This window comes from Chroicocephalus ridibundus, chromosome 6 (genome assembly GCF_963924245.1).
Source record: "Chroicocephalus ridibundus chromosome 6, bChrRid1.1, whole genome shotgun sequence".
Lineage (NCBI taxonomy): Eukaryota > Metazoa > Chordata > Aves > Charadriiformes > Laridae > Chroicocephalus > Chroicocephalus ridibundus.
In genome coordinates, this window is record NC_086289.1 from 19,581,947 (window position 1) to 19,599,862 (window position 17,916).

At 43.1% G+C, this 17,916-nt stretch overlaps 1 protein-coding gene and 1 long non-coding RNA gene across 15 annotated transcripts in view; one reads left to right on the plus strand and one right to left on the minus strand.

Moving 5' to 3' along the window:
- Positions 1-197: 197 nt before the first annotated feature.
- Positions 198-6,819, minus strand: LOC134517060 (uncharacterized). Its single transcript, XR_010071544.1, has 3 exons — positions 6,631-6,819; positions 5,954-6,273; positions 198-803 (listed from the first exon to the last, which is right to left on the minus strand). It is a non-coding gene; the product is annotated as an uncharacterized LOC134517060 (long non-coding RNA).
- Positions 6,820-7,166: 347 nt separating this feature from the next.
- SLC16A12 (solute carrier family 16 member 12) overlaps positions 7,167-17,916 on the plus strand; it is a 40,554-nt gene continuing 29,804 nt past the window's right edge. For 3 of the 14 annotated variants that reach the window (XM_063338128.1, XM_063338129.1, XM_063338131.1), the window contains exons 1-2: positions 9,579-9,830; positions 12,097-12,255. The gene's annotated coding sequence lies outside the window, so the exon portion shown is untranslated. Of the gene's footprint in view, positions 7,370-7,660; positions 7,757-8,700; positions 8,719-9,574; positions 9,831-12,096; positions 12,256-17,469; positions 17,660-17,916 lie in introns of those variants that run through there. The other 11 variants (XM_063338130.1, XM_063338132.1, XM_063338133.1 and 8 more) reach the window with 9 other exon arrangements.

Below are 17,916 nucleotides of genomic sequence, written 5' to 3' on the forward strand. Positions count from 1 at the left end.
TCACATAATGTTAGAATTAATTTTTTTTTTTCCAAGCGGCATACTCTTTGCGTTTATAATCTTTTGTGAGAGGAACTTTCCCTTGCGAGGGAACACATGTTCTCAGCTGCCTTGAAAGCATTGAGGAAAAATGCTTAGAGCAAGATGGAGCCTCATTAAAACCAGCCACTGGTTTGATAATGCAGAAGAGTGTCGCTACAGAGACATCAGTGCTTCAAGCAACGGGATGGTGTGGCTGCTGGTATGTCGAGACTTGGTTGCTTTTTTTGTTGCTGCTGTTTGGGGAACTTTTTTGCGTTCATATGTGTTAGCCAATTGCACAAAATAAATAGCTGGTCCCAGCTTTTAGGAGTTGAGTTCCCAGTGCTAGGCTGGGTGGAAGCGGGGATGTGTGTGCCAGTAAAGGATGAGGAAGTTAGTGCCTCAAGCCTGTAGGAAAAATGTGCCGACCAAAATGTGCTTTCCTACAAGCTTTTATAACAGTTGCATTAGTTGGGGGACGGCAGTTGAAGTACTCTTGTGTAAATCAGTAAATCATTACCAATGGGCAGATGTAATACTGTGTTGAGATTGTAGTATTTTTTTATCTACTCTACTGGATCTGCCCCCTCTGTCCTCCCACTGGCATTACCCCATGGATACCCCGGTTGCCACCATGCCCTCAGCCCAGGGTGCCCCTGAGGCAGCACAGTGCGTGTGGTCTGTGATCACCCGCTGTGTGAAAGGCAGGCAGTAGTACGATGTGGGCAAGGCAAATGAGGCTGTGAGAAGCTTCTCCTCTGAGCAGGTTGCGGAGGCTTCACCTGGAGATTGAAATAAAAAATATATTACTGGAATCCATTTGAATAGTGAGGATGCTCTCTGGTACTTGAAAATTATTTTTACCCTTTTGATATTTTTTGAAATGAACTGTAAAATAATACTTATTAATTCCAATAAACTAAAAGAACAAATGATTTTTCCATTCTCAAAGCTGGCTGGCCAAATGAATCATAAAATGCTGAATGTACTTAAAAGAAACCTTGGTTCCTTTTAGCAGAATTGTTTTGTTTTTTGAGCAAGCTCACCCCTAGTGTTATTTGAATAAGTAAACAAATACATGCTGTTCCTATGTCCTAAGCATGGCGCATGCTGTTACCCAGCTAGCGTTCAGCATGTTGCACTTGGCTACAAAAGGCTGTGCACAAAAAAAAATCCAGAAATATTTACAAGATAAGCCGAAAACACTCCTAAATTACACAGCGTTTTAGTAATTTCTTTTTTTAGCTTAGGAAGTAAGTTATCTCTTCAGATACAGGAGGTTTGAAGTCTTCTCTCCAGCAGGTTTGCCTGTGCAGTGCGGCAGCTCCCTGTGCATCACTGGTTTTGCTCTTCTTTGAAGGGGGAAGAGCAGTGCAAGGGAAACCAAAGCTGCTTGGTGATGATGGCTGCGGGCTGTCCCATAGCCCATCTCACGCTACAGATGTTCTTTCACAGGTAGGGCAAGAAATATTCAGGCACTGAACTTTCATGAGAGTCTTCTCTCCCCTCTGCCCCCTGCTCTAATCACACAAGATATTGCATTAAAAAAAAAAAAAATAAGCAGAAGAAAAGAGGCACCAACCCCTGAAAATGAATTCATCTTCTATTCATGGGAAGAATCATCAAGCTCAGCTTAGCTTCTGTCAGGAAGACTTCTTTTTTTTTTCAATTTCTGATATTTTTCTCCGCTATTAAGAACTTGATTTTTAACCTGCCATACAGCGTATCTCCCTGTTCTGTCTCTCTTAGCTGAAAGGGTTATTAAAATCTTTCTTTGTCAGGTTTCCATGAACACCTGCTTCACAGCATTTTGAGAATTTTTTTTGTTTCATTTTATACACATTACTATAAAGTTCTCAGATACCAACCCTGGAATTTTAAGTGCCTTTATCAGTATAGGAGCAAAAGAGCTGTTACAAATTTCACTCTGTGGAGTCCACTGACTACTGATATGAAGACATTATAGAAGTCTGTCTTTCCTATGTATGGAGATCGTTAGGCTTGGCAATTGAAATCTCTTTATTCACAAGAATAAGAGAAGAACTGTCTTTTCCTTTTCTAACCTAGTTGCCTTGCATACCTGTTCAAGGAAAGAAATTAATTTAGAGACAGTTCCCTTCCAGTCCCTGACCTTTCCACCTACCCTGCTGGGAGGAAGGTGATGGTGTATGACTGGCAATGCAGTGATGGGAGCTTCTGTCCACAAAAAAAAAAAAAAAAGCAAAATACTTTAATTAGTAAAATATTACTCGGACTTGAGTCAGAAATCTATCAATGGAGAGACAAGTTTCTGTCACCAGTCATAAGATTAGCAGCGTTAGCCTTAGAGCAATTAAATGGTAGATAATATTGTTCCATGTCTCTCTACTGTTTTAAATTTCAAGTCTTGAGCAGGTATTAGGCTCCCAGCCTGTATGCAGACAAGTATTCGTCACCCAGGAGCAGTGAAGGATGCCCCTACCCAGCCCTACCCGAAAGCATGTTTGTGCACGTACAGAAGATGGCAGCCCCTTTGGCCTCAGAGGCCCACGGCCCCGGTCCCCAGACCTCGTACAGCGTCTGGCTGGTTTTGCAGCAGGAAAAGGTGGGTTGGTTTGTGCTGGGGAAGCCTGGCTCACAAATGTACTGCTCATCTCAGGGGGGCTACTGGATTTCCATACCGAAAATACCTGGCTGAGAAGCCATGAGGCACTTTGCTTCGCCACTGCTGTGTGTGGGCCAGAGGGAGCCGAGCCGCCTCAGAGTCAAAATGGCGGCGGTCCATCCAGCTTTGCAGCCACAAAGGCAACCCCGATGTGCAAGGCCGCGGAGAGTCAACATCGTAATATTTACCAAAATATCTTACTACACAGAACAGATAGTTTCTGATATACTTTTAGCTGGCTCTGGCTTAGGTCTTTGTCCACGCATGAGAGAAAAAAGCAAGTAAATGGGGGAAAAACCACCTTGCACACTCACAGAGTAAAAAAAAAAAAAAAAAAAACACAATTATTAAAAAATTGGCTGTAAGGTTGTGTGTTGCATAAGTGCCCCTGGAAGTAATCTGGTACATCTCCAAATAAAACAGAAATCTTTGATGCTTGTAAGTTTCTCTCTGGGTGGAATGGCAATAGTTTCTGTGCTTGTTAACTCTGTAAATGTTTGCTGCAGGTATTTATCAATGGGCATATTTTTTTTTAAAGGAGTATATTAAAGTTTAAAGCAAAGAAATTCTTCCCCCAGCCTGTGAACACAACAAATACACCAATTATGTAGTAAAACCTGAATTGAAAGTAGTCCTAGTTGCTAAGCTGTGTGTTTTACAGGTGAGCTGGAGGGAAAATATGTCCGGAGGCACGGCTGGCGTACCCTGGGATGGGTGAGGAGCTCTCCCTGAAAGCCCCAGCGGTCAGCCAGTGCCAGATGGAGTTTTGTCTGAGGTATTGTCAGCCAATTCTTGCCAAGAGACTGGTTTTCTGTGCTGTGGAGAATGGGTGGTGGCTCGCCATCTTCTTTTAGTTGGTTATCATGGTTTGGAGAATAGGAGAAAGGCAACCTGTGCTGCCTTCAGGCTTTGAACCCCAGTTCAGCCTTCTTTAGCCTGTGCTTTTCCACAAGAGTTGGTACAGGGAAGGGTGTCGATGATGAAGCTGCTAACACCGGCTCCACAGAAGAACACAGCAAGCCATACTCGTCATCCAGCAGGGAGAACAAAAACGTAACGCCATGAAAAGCTGTAGAGCCATGGAAATGGTTAGTTCTCCTCGGAGTAGAGCAACATTACAGGCCATATTTGGTGTCAGATTCCTGTATGGATTGAAATAGCCCGAGCCTCTGGTCCACAGTCAAATGGATATGGAAGAGAAACTGGAATGGCTGTGCAAAGGCTTGCTTCCAAGTTCAACTAATTCAAATTTATTATTCCCGTGCTGTGAAAAATTCCAACATGTAATTAAATTTTTTTCTGATGTGAAATGAAATTTAGATATTTTGAAATTTCCTTTTTTTCCACCAAAAAAGGCCTGCTAGCAGGAAGCCCAGCAGGCTGACAAAAGAAAAGCATTAGGCAGACAAGACTTTTTTGAAAGCTCCTGCTTTTGTACAGCTGAAAGTTTGTTAGAACCTTGTTTCCATAGGACACTTGTTTTGATGAATCTGTGTTTTCAAGTGAAATTGTTGCACTGGAAAATTCTGGCTAGCAGGAGTGCTGATCTTTATAAAATACGTGCATCAAAACATGTCCAAAAAGCTTACAGCATGTGCTTGGACCAAGGATTTCAATGACAGGCCAGAAGGAATACCCCCAGATGAACAGCAGCAAGGCAAGAGGCTTGAAATGCGGAAGCTTGTAATCACTAAAAGGAGATGAATCATCCTCTTGTTCAACTAAAATTGAGTATTGATCTGCCTATACTTAGTTTATATCAAGAAGGAGAGGATGTTTCTGTCAGAATTTCCAAAGATTCTGGATGATGATACACTTGTTTAGGCAAAACAGGTTGCAATGCGTACCTGTGTCTAGTTCTGGGTGTCATTAGAAACAAGGCTGTTAAATGCATCTTTTGGTCTGATGCCATATGATGGTCTTATGTTCCAGGAATTACTAATGTCCACGTGAAACACACAATAGCAATTACATGCCCTCTTTTTTCTAGCCCAGGTTCCACATATGACTTAGCCACCTATTTTGAGGAATTCATCATAGTCTTCTTTTTCCAGAAGATTCTGCTAGAGCCCTGCCCTGTGTGTCAGTAACCAACGGTGCTTGACTTCACCTTCAGAAAGGAGCCTGCGGTCACAAGTGGTAAGTGAGACTTCATCTTCTCACCTTGGAGTCAGCAAGATTGGGCTGTAGCTACAGAGGGGGAACTGCGGGAACCATAGGGACTATGGTTTGTACAGCCTGTGATGGCTTTGTCTTGATTTCCAGAGACGTCAGGGAAGCTGCGTCCCCTTGACTATAGGATGCCAAAGTTTGGGCATCCAAATATTAGTGACCAGATCTGGAAATGCTACTCTGAGCGTGCCATTACAGTATATCCCTGTACTGTTGGCTGGCTGTATCAGGGAGGTGGAAGAAGATGGCAGAGGAAGGAAGATAGTGGAGTTTTCAGTTTACCACAGAAAATTGTATATAAAGGTTCAATTAAACAACATACTTTCAGAACATACATGCATAGGAAGGCCACTCATAAACTGTACAGTGGCACCTAATCATCCTCCAAACTGTAAAAGCATTTATCCTCCCCTTTAAATCCTATAGCATTAGAGTTTCTGATTATTTTTGTGGTTTGCAAAGTATAAGAGAGTGTAAAGGTATTGTCCTTGTTTGCATAGGGACCAAACCAAAAGAACTCCATTCCTGGGTGTGTTGTCTTTGCCTGATGAAGCACTCCAGGTGAGGGAATGTACACCTATGATATCGTGATTACAGCAGTTCTAGGGGAGCAACATGCATAGTCCTGCAGCCCTGGAGGGATTAAGGTCATTACAGGTGAGTTATATTGTGTTGCTTGTCAGGCTGACAGATGGAGCAATGCAATGGATTGTTTACCCGGTGTCAGCAGTTAAAACTTGCATGGGAAAAATCTGTTCTAGCAGTGACAAGAGGAATCCTGTCATGAATGTGGAAAACATGAATGTAAACCAAACCCTTGTATTTCTATTATTGTTAGAGTGTTACTCTAAAAAGCCAAATTGAAGTCATGCATGCTGTTTTGATGACATCGCGTTTGTGATACTTCAGCGCTGAAAATGAATTTATATAAAATTTAAATAGCACAGAGGTGTGTTTTAAAGTTGTTGTAGTGCCAATGGCGAGGACAGCAGAGTTATGAGCAGTGTTACTGCCTCTCTGTGTATTCCTGGTATGTACGATACACAAAGTGGTTCGTATGTTCTCCTGTGGTGCCCTGACCATATCCTTCCCACACCACCGAGAGGAAAGCATTACCTGTTGTTGACCCAGATGTCAAAATGTCAGCAGCCAACACAGATAACCACTGTCGCTCCCATCGCTGATGGGGAGTTGTCATAGAGACGCTGCCAACCAGACCTGCAGAGGTTGCGATGCTGAGATCCCCAGTCTCTTCAATGGTAGCTTGATGCACAGGCCATCTTGTTCAGAGCTGTCTGTTATCTTGCAGTGTTACGCAGTGCAAATAAAGCTTCTTGCAGTTACGCTAGCAGCGTATTTTGGCAAGGAAAAATCTTTCAACATGAAGCACAGTTTAATCCAGGTAAGGTTACAAATCTTTCAAAAATATTGCAGGGCTGTGAAAAAGAGGAAAAAAAAAATCAAAATTCCACCATGAAAGTAAGAACTGTACTTATTTCTTGTTCAAGAACAATTTTTTGTCACCCACACTGGGGAAAACCAAGCCCCGTTTCTCTACAGCTGTTGTGAGCTCCCATGCCGTCAGGAGGGGAGCACTTGTGCTCGGGAAGCTGTGCGTGGGTGGTGTGGGCTGCCCCACGCACAGCTTCACCCCACGGCATGCAGGTAAGGAGGGGGAAGCACTTGTACACTCATGTCTCCTAGACATGCCACTGGCCTGTATAGAATAGCACTGACACCTGGAAAGGGGAGTCTTTTCCAATTAACAATCCTCCCCGAAGCTGCCGTCTTACCCAAATTGTGTGTATTTCCTTATGCTGAAGGATTTTGAATTGAGCCTGGGAGAGCTGTGTAGCAAACACCTCCCAGCCACCCTCTCCTGTGGCTCTGCTTACGCGCTCCTGGGAGCTTTGCACTTGCTCTTTATAGTACCACTGAAAGGCCGAAAGATCCCGGGTGAAAGACAGGAACCAGGCCGCCCTTTGTCTGGCGACAGCGTTTGGGAAGGGTAAGAAAAGGTCCCATTTTATCTTTGTTCTCATGGAAAGTGTCACAGGATGTTTAATGTCCCCTCTGAGCAAAGACCTGCTGTTTTCCAGATCTTGTCTGAAAACCCATGCAGTATTCAGCAGGCCACTTAGTTTATCTTCCTTGGATAAACAAAAGGCTGCTGGAATTTGAAACTTGTTCCAAGAGTCTAGGGTCCAAAGCCTGCTGAAATCTGTGTGAGTCCTGCCCCTGGCCTGGGGCTTTGAATTGAGTCTGAAAATTTAAAGACTAGCAAGCAGCGGCAGCACGACTCCTAATGGTGTATGTGACAGAGGGCCATCCGTATGCGCAAGTTTTGGTGTTATTTCCACTCTTCAGCGTTGCCTGATTTTGGATCAGTGCAAAAATACCTTCTGAAATGCGTGAGAGCACTGATCCAGAAATCCCAGTACAGGCTTTGCCTTGATGGGGGGAAAAAAATCGCTCCTAATGCGATGAAAGTGCCCGTGGCACTGCTGAGACGCCCTTCTCACGTTGGCGAAGGTACCACGCACGGAGGGGTTCCAGGTCCCTCGAATGACAGTTTGTGGGAGCCGGAGCCACGGTGAGGGGAAGGGTCCCGCGGAGCCCACCGGGCTCCGGGCCGGCAGTGGCAGGAGGGACGGGGCCGCCGCCCCCGCAGCCAGCGGCTTTTTGCTCGCCAGCCGCCGGGGTGGGCGACCGAGGGGGTCGGGGAAGCTGCTGCGAGTTCTTGAGCTCCGAGATGCACCCGAGCCGCTTCCCTGTCCTTCCTCGCCCCCGTGGGCTGCGGGATCCGCGGTGCGAAGCCCAGCCCCGGCCCCCGCCCCGAGTCCGCGGGAGCCACCGCCCTCGCGGGGGCAGCGCGCACCGGCCGCCCCGCTCCGCCGCTGCGGGGGCTGCAGCCGGCAGGTAGGGGCTGCGCGGGTCGTCCGCGGAGGGACTGGGGGGCAAGCCGGCGGGGTTGGGGTGCGCTGGCCATGTGGGGGGGCGGCTTGGGTCTGCGCGCAGCGGTGCGGACAGGGCTGAAGGCGGGGGCGCGGAGCGGTGCGGGGCTCCCCGGCGGCGGTTCGCAGCGTTCCGGGCGGGCTTCTGCTGGGTCGCTTTCCTGCCCTGCCTGTATCGTGGAGCCTAGAACTGCAGGAACGCTAAGAAAATGAATAAAAATAAATGTAAAGCCCACCATTAAATTAAGAAACTGTATATGTGTGCATGCAGATATACAAGCTGTTGGTTAGATAAAATGCTAGTCAGAAAGTTGAAGAATAAACAGCGTTCCAAGTTCCTAGAAGGTATGAGGAAAACATTCTCTTTTTTTCTGTTGCATAAGCAGAAAAAATATACCTGTTTGGAGACGGCTGTAAGAGCTATCGGAATGAGGGCTGGCTGCCCACATCATGCCAGTGGCACATGGACCCCTCGGCCACTGCCCTTGGCCCCCCCTGGGCCGGGGCTGTGCAACTGGCTCCTAGAAGAGCTCCGAAAACTGAGGCGCAGGCTACTAGGTGACAAGCTGGAATTGCTGGTCTGTGGGCTTCCACAGAAATAGTTAGCTGGGGAAGTGGCTAATCGCAGGGATCCCTATCCCAAATGGCCTTGATACTTCTTCTGGGATACTAACACAATTCATTTCTAGGAGAATACTCGGTCCCTAGCAGGACTTAACCAGGTGTGCAATAATATACTTAGGCCAGGTGGTATTGTAGGCATGTGTCTTACAGGAAATTTTGTGTTCACAGGAAAGCTGAGTAAGTTCAGGAAACTGTTCAATGAAAAAAGAAAAAAAGCGCCAAAATACAAGTGTTACCCTTACCTTGAACTTTCTGATAATTTGCTGCTCATCTATTGATGTGCTCTCTTTAATATTTCTAGGGGTAAGTTGTTAATTAGGTATTTGGAGTGAATTTGGGTTTGTGTGATATAGTGAATTGATTTCATTAAGTTAACAAGCTGTTTGGGGTAGCTGGGTCTGTTTGTTGTTGTAAGTCCACTCCTGCAGTGGCAATGAGGGAACGTTTCCGTTAGCTCTGAGAAATTGGAGGATAACATGAAACTTAATGAAGTGAAACAGCATTGCATTTTGTTCAGAGTCATTCTATTATGCCTCAGTTAGGGCCATATTATTACTCACCTCAAATCATTAGCTGTCACTGCCTTTTCATGTTTATTTTCTGAGCTATACGTAGCTCAATATTTGGTTTTTGGTTTACATTTTTTTTACTTGCATTGTAAATATAATAAAAATATATTTTTTACTTTTCCATCTTTTGCAACTGTGTAACAGAAGCTGTATTTTAATGGAAGGTTTCTCTGGGCTTCCCTTAGGGGTTTCCATATTAATGCCTTTAGAAATCAATCATTAACTTTTGCCTTTAAACTCAGGCTGGAAAGTGACGATGAAAGACAACATAGCACAGTGCGCAACTTAATTTTACAAAGCTTTATCAGAATTGATTTAACTGATATGTAAAGGGGGCAAACCTGAGGAACCTTCTTTTTCCCTAGCTTGCACATTGACTTAAGCTTCAAGCTGTATTTTATTTGCCTAACGAGTGGCTCGCTGCAGTAGATCTCCTGGCTGAGTGGAGTTGCTGGGTTGGTTCTTGCCTGTGGCTGTGAGGAAGGGACTAGGAGACCCCCAGGGATCCCTTCCAGGCCAAGATCCTATGGGCTGGGCACAGGGGGGGGAAGATTTTTCAGATGTTTTGGTGCAAACACAATCACTTCCTCAGGGAGAAATTTGGCACGCGTTTCCTTAGAGAGCTGTGCTTGCGTAAGCAGCCCCCTGCCACCCTCTGAGCTGTACTAGTACAGCCATTTGTGGGGCTGGTGGGGAAGTGCATTGGGGACCTGCCGCGGGTTCAAAAGTGCCTTTTCTTCCTTGGTTATCCATTACTTTTAGCTCTAATCTGTCTGACTGTGTGGCTGCTGTGTCAGGGCTGAGAAAGCGGCCTGGGAGGAAGGAACGTGTGGCAGGGAGCAGGAGGTAAGGGCTGTTTCTGCCGGCATTGCTGCTGCTGAAAGAAGTAATTGCTTATCAAATTGTGGTTAGCAGTAGATGGCATGTGGTTATGGCAGTTGCTTGAAAAATGTAGCTGAATGCTCAGATATCTTAATGCAGTTGTGTGCACATGCAATTAGCTGTATACACGAAGAACTGATTCTGTATTTCGGTTGCAATTCTGTTTTCACCTGATTTTACCTTCATGATGTATAGCAATGTGTTTTCCTAACTTCAGGACATGTTTCCTATACTATTCTCTCTTGCAGTATAAGCATTTCAAAGGACCATTTTCCTGGAAAATAGACCTAGGCATCATAAGGGTATGAGTTTTATTAATCAGATTATGTTCAGCTGTATAGGTGGATGCCTAAAATTCTAAAAGGAACGATTAAACCAACCCTAAGAGGCTACCTCTAATTGTGAAGAGTGTAATTGTTACCCACATGCAATTTACTCTTTTACATGTACATATAATGTTAAATATACTTTTGAATTTAACATAGACCTGCTGTTAAATTCTGAATGGTTAGGCAAGCGGTTAGGCAAACAGCACTGTTTTAATTCGTATGGTGAGACTGAAAAGTCAGGGGAGTGTAAACTTTCTATAATCTGCTAGAATTTATTTCAGTCTGGAAACCATTGATGCTTTTGTGCATTGTTTTAGGACTTGTTCTCATTCTTACTTTAGACACCTTGTTTCTCTGTTATGATCCTGGTGTAACCAGTAAGAAAACACTACACTGACTTCTGCATAGCATGTGTGCATATTTAGAGGATGATGGTACACTTTCTTAGTCACTGAACTTGAAGGAGTAATTACTTGCTATTACAGTCTTTATTCAACAGAGAAAAATCACAGACTTTTTTTTCTTCTAGCCTAAAATAAAAAAAATATGTTACCTTTGCTGTTTGTCCTATGGTGGGTCACTTGCAACTGCAGTTCAGATTCTCTTCGTGGAGTCTCATGTAGATTTTAAAAAAAAAATCTTCATTTTATCTATACTTTCTAAGAGGAAAGAGGATTTTTGCTAGCGGCCTTAGGAAAGCCAAATACATCTTTCATGAACTATATTGTTGCCTGCAGTAATTGACATATATTGATGTATCTGTGAGCAGTAAAAATGCAAGCTACAGCTTGCCTGCAGGCGATAGGCTCACAGCCTGTGGTATGGAGAAATTTGGAAAGGTGCAATTCTTTAAAACTAAAACTGAAGGCACCCAGGCAAAACATTCAGTTTTTCTTCACTGAAAATGAAGGTGTTTTCTATTTGTCTTGTTGAACCGCAAAGATAGTATTATTTTCTTTCCCGGGAGCTGTCTGCACTTGTTATGATGTGGGAAGTGGAAAAACTGTTGCTATTAGAACTATATACCTATAGTATATAGTACTGCTCTGGATGAAGATACCTGGATGGAGACTTTCTTTTTGTGGATTGTCTCCTTGTCTCTCTTAGGCTTGTAGGATGCCGGATGTAACTACATGCAGGGCAAGCTATGATCTGAGTATGAAATCTTTGGAGTTAAAGTCCCCTCCTTCTGCTTTTGGAAGGATTCTCCGTTTTCAGCGTGGCTGTATGCCCAGCTGCTGACACCTGCCTGGCACAATCACAGACACCGTGGTGGTACAGATCAGGATCCTGCAGAATGCAGGTATAGCCGGGAGGCACATACAGCATCTTCCCTTTCGCTGTAAAGGAAAAATCCATCACTTTTGTCTCTGCAGCACTTTAAGCTGTGCAGGCCCCTGAGGCAACAGGTCTTTGCTTTGACAGCAAGATGACTTGTTCAGTGGTAAGATTAGCCAGCAATTTGTGTCAGATTTCTTCCCCAGAGCCTGCAGCAGTTGAGAATTGTGGAACTGGCTTAAGGGAATGAGACAATGTATTTTATTAGTGAGTCGGGATGAGTTTAGTCTTCATTAGCATAACTATCATTTATTTTGCGTACAATACAAAAGCCATTGAACAGTTGTTTCTCAGCTACAGTTCATTGTTGGAGAATTGCAGGTTATCCACAAAGCAGTATATTCTTGATGCTTTTCCTCGGGACTTAAAACAAATGGAGCAGCGCTTTTTGTTATTGTTTTTATGTGTCATATTTATTAGTTTCTACTTGTTTCATTTGATGGGATAATGAAGTGAGAAGGCAGTAAATGAAGTCGTCTTTAATATTTGCTTTTATACAATGTTACCTGTTTTCACTGAAGGACTGTTGGTCTCTCTTTCCTTTTCTGGTGTTTTATTTTAAGGTTTTCTGGGCTTTGGTGTGAATGCTGTCTTGGAGTGTTACGTGAATAACGGAGAAGAATGAAGCAACATCTTTTTTATGTGTTATGTCTGGTCTATGTTGTGGATGTACCTCCACACTTGCACACACCAGGAAACAGGTTTACAAGTTGATGCAAAGTGTAAGTTGGGTAATACCGTATAAGTGAGTAGAGTTAAAATTAATGTAAAAACAGTACATCTGAGATAAATTGGGCTCCTTTTACTATTGAACATTATTTTCTTTAACTGTTCTGGTTGTCACAAGAATCTATTCAGTTTCTGGGGAACTTTGTTCTTGAATGGTAAGTACATTTGTTGCTGCCAGAGGATTGTCATAACAGTGTCTAGAAATAATGATAATGTGCAGCCCTAGGCCATATGTGGATAGTTAGTTATAATGTACATTATTTTTCTTTTAACTCACTGGTAGGTTATTTATGGAGAACTAATTTGTCACCCTTTTCTTTCTAACTCTACAAGTTTATTGTGTGATCTATGAGGGACTGGGAATTATAAATTTTCCTTCTATTAGATGAGAGCTGGCCTGTGCGTGTCAAGAGAAATGTGTCTTTTGGTCTTGACACTTGGTGATACCATCAAATGATAAAGATAGCTTGCCAAGAGACATGACCAAACTTCTGGGATTCCTCAGCTGTCTCAGTTTGTCAGTATCCTTTCCTACACACATAATTTATACTCCATTTCTTCTGGGATAAGCATGTACCTAATGTTTGGAAGCTTCTCTTGAGTTATTTTTAAGTATTAGGTGAGAATGCAGATGAAAACATGGTAAAAGAAAATTCAGTTCTTGATTGCAAAGTTGGAAGCAAAGTTCCAGATAGGAGACAAATAGAAGAAGAAAACATTGTCTTCAGATAGTTCAAAAGGGAAAAGGGAAAGGTGTTTCCCAGCCACTGCAGAAGATCCTAGAGGCAAGTTTTGAGTACAAAAATTGAGGCGGTGTTGTAGCTAACAACCACCAAACCCCTGCATCCCCTTTTCTGAATAGGACCTGAAAGTAGGTTTTAAGTTGGGAATTTAACTCCTCATCTCCAGTACTCAGCAGGGCAGTGCTGACCTCTTTCTCTCCTTTTGTTCAAGATGGAAACAGTCTCCTGTCTTTCACCTTTTTCTTTTTTTTTTTTTTTTTTCTTTTTAATTCAAAGCTTCCTTCCTTCCTGCAGTTTCTGGATTTCTCCCAATGTGGATGTGATGACTCACATTTCCCAGATGCGAAATGCAAATGTGGGAAGTGGGATCTTCCCCCTGCCTCCCTAGGGGTTTCTCGGAGTCTATGGTGCTGTTAGCTTTCTCAATTAATTTGTCCCTCTTGATTCAAATGGTTTTCCTGCTGGCCACAGTGGTTTTGGGGCTGTTACAGTACTTAATAAGTCATATCTTAGAGTGTTCAGTGTACATGCATCTCAAACTTGGTTGGCTTTGAGAGCTTCTTGAAGACCACATAAAACTTCTTAATTTAGTCCATTGACATAGGCAAATACCTCCTCCTTCTGTCCAGTTTAGGGCTTATCTCATCAAGTTGATGTGTTTGATAATATCAAGTTCCTGCGACAGAGGGGTGTTGTTCAGGCAACCTGCGTTTGGTGCACAGTTGAGAAGCTGGTAGTATGGGGCTGTGAACTGCTTGTCTGTGGTCAGTGTCCTAGCTCCTCTCTGCTCTGTCTTCATTTGCTGATGCTGTGATGGGCTATGTGATCCCACGTGAAATCATATGCATTACTCGTATGCTTTCCCCAAGGTGCTGAGGTATTTGGATTGGTAATTTCTTGGCTTTGTGTTTGTTCCTCTCTTTTGGAGGCCCTTGTGATCAGCCCTTCAAGCTCATCACCTTTATTTCCCTATAAAAGTCACTGACAGAACTGTGAAAGGAAGAGCTGAAATAAGACGAGTCAAACTGAAAATGGTTCCACTTTCAAGGCATGTGCCAGCTTCGCCTTTTTGTCATGCTGCATCCAGTCTCTCAGCTATTGAAGTTGAAATTTCCTGGGCCAGGAGCATCACACTCAGCCTTGCCTATACAGACGTGACTCAGTGTCGACATTCAATAAATATCCGTAGTAGGTTTTAAAAAGCGTTGTGGCACTGAACTAGGTGGGTGCATAAGGGCTGCCTTTTTTCATCATATGGGGCTAACTTTTAAGTTTGTAACCTAATGTTTTGAGTTGGCACTTAAGGAATTGTTTTGATGTGGCATTCCCATTTGAATGTGCTGATGATGTTACACTTCTCATTAGAGGCAGCTTCTCATTTTTTAGAGAGAAAAACCAATGGAAGGTGATTCTGCCCCTCTACTCTGCCCTTGTGAAACCCCACCCGGAGCACTGTGTCCGGCTTTGTGCCCCTCAACATAAGAAGGATATGGACCTGTTGGAGCTGGGTCCAGAGGAGGGCCATGAAGATGATCAGAGGGCTGGAGCACCTCTCCTGTGAAGACAGGCTGAGAGAGTTTTTCAGCCTGGAGAAGAGAAGGCTCAGGGGAGATCTCATAGCAGCCTTCCAGTATCTGAAGGGGGCCTACAACAAAGCTGGAGAGGGACTTTTTACAAGGGCATGTAGTGATAGAATGAGGGGTAATGGCTTCAAACTGGAAGAGGGTAGATTTAGATTAGATATTAGGAAGAAATTCTTTACTGTGAGGGTGGTGAGGCACTGGAACAGGTTGCCCAGGGAAGTTGTGGTTGTCCCATTCCTGGAAGTGTTCAAGGCCAGGCTGGATGAGGCTTTGAGCAGCCTGGTCTAGTGGGAGGTGTCCCTGCCCATGGCAGGGTGGTTGGAACTAGATGATCTTTAAGGTCCCTTCTAACACAAACCATTCTATGATTCTATGATACTTGTTTTGGATAAAGGCAATAGACATTTGGGAAGCTTTTTCATAAAGTGCCCTCTGCCTGTTGACTCCCTTTTTCTCTCTTTGCTAAACTTCTGTAATTAGTCTAAATGGTCCTTGGGGCAGCTATAGCATAATACCAGCAGTAGCAAGCAGAAGTACCTTTTTTGAAAGGACTGAAAAAAGTCCTCCTGTGGGCAGAGAGAATATTGAAATGGAAATCAGCTGAACAAGGAGAGCCAGCTGAGAGGAGCAGCACTTCCCCTCTTGAAGGGACTGAGTTATTACAAAGACCAGGTAATTTCTCCACTTTATTGATATTAGTGCTGTGCTCCAGTAGCATCTGGTCTGGCGCTTTTTGTATAAAATCTGTTTTCTTTAGTATGTATAGAATTAATTTTTTCTGTTTCCTCATCTAAAATGGTTCAGACTATTTCTCTGTGCATCTGATATTTTGTATTAGAAGTGGCCCAAGTATTTAATTTGGGAAATGCAGCTGCCATAAAATACAACTTTATGACAGCAGGGAAATTGGCATCAGATGAAGAATGTACTGAATGCAGCATTACAGCTGATCACAAAGGGCCCTCAAACTCTCAGCAAAAATACACAATTTGTGTCATTATGTATTGAAGGACCTGGCTTCCGCCCTAAATATGTGAGAATCTCAGGAGTCAAAGCAGGATGTAATTGGAGAACAGTTAAATTGGTCAAATTTCATTTTCATTTTTGGAAATTGACATGTGCCTGCAATACAAGTTGACAGGGCAAAAAAGCTTTGTAGCAGAGAGATCCCTGTGCATCCCAGCCAGTAGCTGGCTTCCTGTAGAAGCAAAGACTGTTATTTCCATACCCTGTTCTTTAGCTCAGTGGTGCGCAGCACGGATCCCAGGCTTTGAACAGTTACCATTTGGGTTTGCTTAGGGATCCAGATGCAGAGTATGTAGGGCAATAGAGCAAGGGAGCGCAAGAGGGAATGGGAAATTTAGGATGAACTGTGATTCATGCCCTGCCCAATTCATCCTCTCTGCTCTTCATGCAGCCAGTGTTTCCTCTCCTTTTCATTTGTGGTCAGAATTCATTCTATCAGTGTCCATTTATTTTAGCCTGATGAAGTAGCAAGTTGGAAGGAATAAACAGAATTATCCCCACACTAGTTTATTCTTATTGAAGTTAATGGAGTGGAGAGTAATCTCTGAGGAGCTGCAACCCACATGATGTAATTCTGCCTTTTGCTTATGGTGCACGCTACATAGAAACAGCTCACACATGACTAATGGTAAAGTGACACTTGTAACAGTTTCCAAATTCTACTTGTTTGCCGGAAAGGATGGGATAACAAAATACTTCAAATAAGAGCTGTCGTATGGGCATCTCAGGCATATTGGCAAAGGTATTTTGCAGAGGACTCATTTAGTAGGCAACTTTACTCTTTTACTTTTCTCCAAATGAGAAAGTAAATCTTAGGAGACAGTTGTGAAAACCTGGTACACAAAGCTACTCCTTGGACAAACTCCTTGAAAATTAAAAAAGTTAGTTTTACCGCTCCTGGAGAATATACCAAGCATGTGAATGATGTTGTTGGTGTATCAATGCCTCCTGACAGGAAAAGAATATGCAGCTGGCACTGAAGTGCTAAAAAAAAATGGGTGGGGAAAAAATGGAAAAAACCCAGAGGATGTCATGGTGGCAACAGGCAGGATAATGTGTGAAACAAGTGGAGTGTGTTTGAGGGTGGCTCTGAAGGAGGAAAAGGAAATCAGCTGGCACTTGAGGACTGACTAAAAGTTGGCTGGGATTTATTAGTATTTTTTCTTCAGATTAATTTGAAAATTTGTAGTAATTTAAAATTTATCAAATGCCAAACGTGAAATGCCTGCTCAAGAAGAAAAATGATCTAAGGATGCGGCATTTGGAGCTCTCTTAACTGAGAAATAGATATAAATTTAATTTGACCCTAATTTTTATTTATCAGTTCTAACGTGAGATCAAGATTATCCTTTTGGTATTATGGTGTTGATTAACTTATGGGTGAACTAACAGTTCCCTGTAACAACTGTTCTTTGGGATACTCCAGGTTACTCTTTCAGGTAATTCCAAAGGTGAAGTCTAAATAATGCTATCATAATAGTTATAGTTTATTACTTAGATGGGGTGAATTTCCATTATAAATAGAAGGTGTTCTTGAAAAAAATCACTAGGGCCTGTTCTCTTTCATGGAAAAAACTTAATTTCACCTAGAGAAGATTTTAAGGAATATTATCCTCTGTGTATCAAGATGTAAGTGTTGGTTTTAGACATAATTTTTGTTGTCTGATCATTCTTGAGTTATTTTTGTTTCTTTTGTCATCCAGGTAATAATAAGCTGTTTAAAGTGAAACTGATCCCACTAAAAGGATTATTGATAATGGGATCTAGTTAAGGGACAATTACAAAGTTGGTTGGAATAATAGGATAAGAGGATAACTGTTGAGTCCTTTTAAGTCTCTTGTTTTTTGGTTCCCAGGTTGACATGTGGCAAGACTTTGACCAAACCATAGTCGTATGACTGTCCAATCTGAACAGCTAGCAAATGCATTTCTTCATGATGGCTCCTTGACCAGTACCGTCAATAAGGAAGCTGAGATAGAAGAGCTAGGACTACTATTTTATTTTTTTAAAACTTCCTCATAACTCCTATGGGCGCGTGGTACCAGGTTGAAAGCCTATACTTATTTCTACAATCTTTTCCTGATTTTCTTAGTGTTTGTTTTTATAAACTTTCTAATGCAGTGGTTCAGGATGCTGTGATAAATGGCTTGCAGTTGGTCTGTAGGATCCCATGAAGCAGCAGCGCCTGCATAGTTTGCTTCTGAAGTGTTTTCATTTGAGAGTCTGCTGATAGAAGTGTTTGGGTGTTTTACAGGAGAGTTGGCAGGCTGGGATGGATCTGTGGTTGTAAATGCTCTGCTGC